Below are 5,264 nucleotides of genomic sequence, written 5' to 3' on the forward strand. Positions count from 1 at the left end.
CTGACACAATGACCACGCCCCCTTCACTGAGACCACACCTCCTTCGCTGAGACTGACAATGACCACGCCTCCTTCACTGGGACCACACCTCCTTTACTGAGACTGACACAATGACCATGCCTCCTTCACTGAGACCATGCATCCTTTACTGAGACTGACACAATGACCTCGCCTCCTTCGCTGATACTGACACAATGACCATGCCTCCTTCATTGAGACCACGCCTCCTTTGCTGAGACTGACAATGACCACGCCTCCTTCACTGGGACCACACCTCCTTTACTGAGACTGACACAATGACCATGCCTCCTTCACTGAGACCACGCCTCCTTTACTGAGACTGACACAATGACCACGCCTCCTTCGCTGATACTGACACAATGACCATGCCTCCTTCATTGAGACCACGCCTCCTTTGCTGAGACTGACAATGACCACGCCTCCTTCACTGAGACCACGCCACCTTTACTGAGACTGACACAATGACCAGACCTTCTTTACTGAGACTGACACAATGGGCATGCCCCCATTCACTGAAACTGACACAATAACCTTGCCTCCTTCACTGATACTGACACAATGACCACGCCTTCTTCACTGAGACTGACACAAAGACCACGCCTCCTTCTCTGAGACTGACCCAATGACCACACCTCCTTCACTGAGACCACGTTTCCTTCACTGAGGCTGACACAATGACCACACCTCCTTCATTGAGGCCACGCCTCCTTCACTGAGACTAAGTGCAAAACCTTCCTCACTAAGATTGACAGTTTTAGAAGCCACGCCTCCTTCATAACTGACAGGTACATAGGCCATGCCTCTTTCAGTGAAACTGACACACCGGCCACACCTCTCTGATGATAGAACAGTAATGCTTATTGTTCATTTCTATTTGATTTATTTTTTATGTCGAATATTCACAGTTAAACTCTTGAGACCACATGAATGTAATGTGTGTGAGTGTCATGATGTCATATTTATGCGCATTTAGAATGAAGCTCTTACTCTAGCACCCCGGCTGGAGCGCTTCCTCCAGTCGCAGTTAGAGAAATGCTGTGCTTTGCTTAGTTAAATCACTCGGCCATAATTGCCTACGTTTACTATTTTCTTTTTCCTCTGAGGCTAAAATCAGCGGAACTCTCCGAGGCCCAATAAATGTATCAGAGAGCATATCTGACTTGGACACTGCTCGTTTTTCACTCACAATTATTTCTTTTTTTTTTCTGCTGGACCCCAAATAGCTTAAGGGTTTTTAACAATAAAAATATGTGATTTTTAAACAATATTTGGCACAGACTGTGACACCTCACTTGAGCTCATTCTTCCATTTTCATATGTGTTTAAGTTATTGGAGAATCTGTGAATCATTTGCAGATTTGTGAGTCGGAGTGATTTGACTCCAAGACTTTTGAGCTTTTGAGTTGAGGCACTCAGGGTTTCTCTAATGGACTCCAAAGCTTTGGAGCTGACTCAGACTTTAAAGAATTGACTCCAGATCTTAAAAGATGTTTATTTAGTGTTTAATGTAGTTTCCAGTGTCACTACTTAGTAACTTTAAGTGTCTGACTCCTTCCAGACTTGTTGATATGGGAAAATAAACAACATTAAAGTGATCTCAGTAACTTGGCTTCATCACGTTAGCCCCCTGCTCCTAGCTGATGTATCTTCATGCTCCTAACGACTTTAATAATGTGCACACGTTTGTGAATTCTCCAAAACAGCATGTAAATGAAACATTACTCATGTCTCGTGATGCCCACCAGAGACCTCATCACCTGCACTTTTTTATTTAAATATGCAAACCTCAAACCCATGGGGCATAATTAACGTTTCCGGTGGCGTTAACGTGCAGATATTGCGGCGCTTTGATTTAACGGCCGAACCCCAGTCTATTTTTCTTCCCTCCTCTCACGTTAATGACGGCCGCAGTCGCCAGTAATCACGCATCCTTCTGAGGGATCTGGTAAAGGTGACCTTGGCAGCGTGAGCGTGTGAGAAATGAGGGATATGAAAGCTGTTAATGTCGTGTTAGAATCCACTAATGGCTGCAGGAGACGCTGGGGGAAAAAATCACCCAGAACCACCAGAGCAATAGTTTTATTTATACCCCAGTGTTCATAGAGTTCAAATGGAGGAACTGATTAAAAAGAAAAAACTAATCCAAGAATTTTTTCAGGAAACTAAGCAACTTAAGCTGTAGAACACTTCAGCACTCTTCACTTCTGTAAAGGATCTATGAAGAGTTCTGTAGTCTCAGTAGAACTCTCTTTTAGGGTGCTCAGTTTTTTCAGTGAACCCTTAAGGAACCCGCAAAGAACCCTTGAATGAGCATTTTATTGTGTTCTAAAAGTCTACAAACTACTGAGTTCTGCTCACTTACCAAGTTCTAATTGCATCATTTAATGTTTTAAAGGGTTTACTAAGCGATGAAGTTTTTCAGCATCCATAAAAGGTTCTAAAGTGGTTCTTAGCTCAGTTCAGACTTTGCTAAGCTTCACTGTGGCTTTGTGCATTTTTTATTGGACAAAAAAGTTCTTCAGGCGTTTGTGGGATACTTAATGGGTTCTTTGTTTCAGAAATTGTTTCTTTGTTGGTGCATTAAACGTGTGTTGGATGATTCGGGTTCTTATATTACAAACAAGGGCTTGTTGATGGATTCTTCACTGTTCGTGAAAGCTTGATCAGATGTTTAATGGTTTAATGGATTCTTTAAGTGTTTAATAGATACTTAATCCTCCTTTGTGTCCAAAGAAAATATTCTTTAAGGACATGTCATCGTTCTTTGTGGGTTTCTCAAGGCTTCATTGATCTCTTTACAAATACTACAGTTTTCCTAGATTCAACTTCAATTTTTACACAGTTTATTCCAGCAATTCAGCTTTTCTGTACGACGATAAGAGGATATTTTTCTCGTCATGATTGTAAATGATGGATGGGAGCGCTCAGGTGGAGCTGAAGTTCTGAGTCACATGACGTATCCATACATGACTGATATCATTCAACACACACGAGTTTATCATGAGAGATTCAGTTGAGTTTCATTCTGTTTATTCCAAAAAACTGAAACAGGTTGATTGAAATCTTCATGAGATCGTATTTGTCAGCTGTATGTGAATGCGGATACGTCATCATTTCTATAATAACAGCTCGTATACAGGCACAAACACAGACAATTATTTTCCCCGAACAATAATAAGGTACTTTAATAAATGACTCGGGATGTGTGTTAAACTACTGTAACCTTTGACTCTTTTCAAGACTTCAGCATGTGGAGAACCTGTGAAAGGGGTGGGGGGGGGGTATTGGAGCTTTATTGTTCAATCCATGAAACTTTCTTGAAAAGCCGAAGCACGCTGTGAGATCTAATATCTGATACGCAGTGTAAGAGGTAAACAGATATAACGTGCAGAAAAGAGTATTAAACAGACAACGACAGAAATGAAGAGAGACACAGAAAGACGTTGAAAGAGAGAGAGAGAGAGAGAGAGAGAGAGAGAGAGAGAGAGAGAGAGAGAGAAATTCTGCTGTGCTTCAGGAAAAAAAAAGACAACAAATATGATGTTAGTCGATGACTGTAAGCTTGATAAATTTAATATGAGAGCTGCATTCGAGCTGCGCCTCTTTCTTTAGATTTCTGAAACTCAGAGTGTATTCGATTACTGATCCGAGCAGGACGATGTAACGTAATTCAAGCCCAGGACAGGACTTCGGTCTCTAATGGACAGAGCTCATGAGCTTAAACCCAAGCGAGTGAGAGAGATGTCATGTCGGCTGAATCCTGCCCACGGGGAGTTATGTGGAGTTTCATTTTTTAAGTGAAGAGGGACGGTGGGATGGAGGGAGGGATGGAGGGAGGGGTTCATCTGATGAAGCCAAGTTTGAGGAAGTTCAGACTTCAGCTTTATTCCACTATATGAGGAGACCCAGAGGAGATGAGCACAGGCCTGAGGGCTATTTGTGGGCTGTCAGAGAGGATGGATGTAGTGTCAGTGTCTCGTAAATAGCTGAAATCCTACTCCGAAATGAAATAAACTGACACGGTAAGCCTCGGCATGAACGCCAGACCGGATTGAAAAACGGATCACTGGGATTTAAACGCTTGCCTGCACTTTATCAGGAAAAGCAGGTTTGATTCCCAGACTCACTTTCTAAAGAGAAAAGTGTGAAGCTTGATGGTGGTTGCACTAAAATGCAGATGTATGATCATATGTGAGACAAAGCAGCAGGAGTAGTGTTTATTTCTCACACAGCCTCAGGTTTCGATTTCCCCTGAGACTTCGCCTCCAGGACCTCGCCTCCAGGACGCCTCATCAAATGATGCTACGTTCCCTTTCATTGGCTTTCTGTTGTGTACCTTAAAGCCGCGAGCTTCATTCGTCTCGAAAATGAAGCTCTCATTCTCGGCTCTTGCGGAGACGCAGCGGAGCAGTCAGGGACATTTATCGCTACACGTCTGCTTTCTCTAGAACGATAGGGTCGATAATTCCAGATGGGTTTTTTTTTGTTTGTTTGTTTTGTTTTTTGTAAAAGAAAGGTTTAAAAATGACCTCCTATTTGAATTCATCAAGACCAACAACATCTCAATATCTCCTCTCTGACTGCTGTTTAATCAAAAATTTTAAAAAAATTCTTTTTTTTTTAATTACTTGAAAGGTATTTATCTTCATACTTTGTCACTTTTTTATCACTTCATTTCATCTCCATGAAAGACAGCATATTCCACACCCCATTTTAACCACATGGCTGATTATTTTACTGTAACTGCACCACCCACAGTGTTTGACTCCCTACTTATATTCATCATTCTACACAACGAACCCCAAATTAACTCCAATCCCAGAGCTGACCTCACTTCCTCCCGTTTCTCCACCTTCCCTTCACTTTCCCTCCTAATATTGATCTGCGAGCCCCGAGATTAGACAGCCGGATAAATGATGTGGGATATGTGGGAATCCTCTGGGGGGCCATTTCCTGACACCTCTGTAGATTACAACTCGACACGACTCCATCTTTCGGCCCAGAAGCCATCAAAGCTCTGAGACGCAAGGAGGTCATTTTTGAAAGAAGCTGGAAAAAGTCCTCAATTATATATATTTTTTTGGACCGGTGCATTGGGGGAACCATTTGGACTTTACCTCGCATTAAAGAATTCATGAAATGAAACCCCCTGATATGGCTTTTCCTGCCTGAAGCTGCTCGTTTTTGAGCTGCTCCGTTCCCTTTCCCGCTCTGGCGACATTGATCTATCCTTGAGTGTGTTG

The sequence above is a fragment of the Tachysurus fulvidraco genome, chromosome 3, assembly GCF_022655615.1.
Source record: "Tachysurus fulvidraco isolate hzauxx_2018 chromosome 3, HZAU_PFXX_2.0, whole genome shotgun sequence".
NCBI lineage: Eukaryota > Metazoa > Chordata > Actinopteri > Siluriformes > Bagridae > Tachysurus > Tachysurus fulvidraco.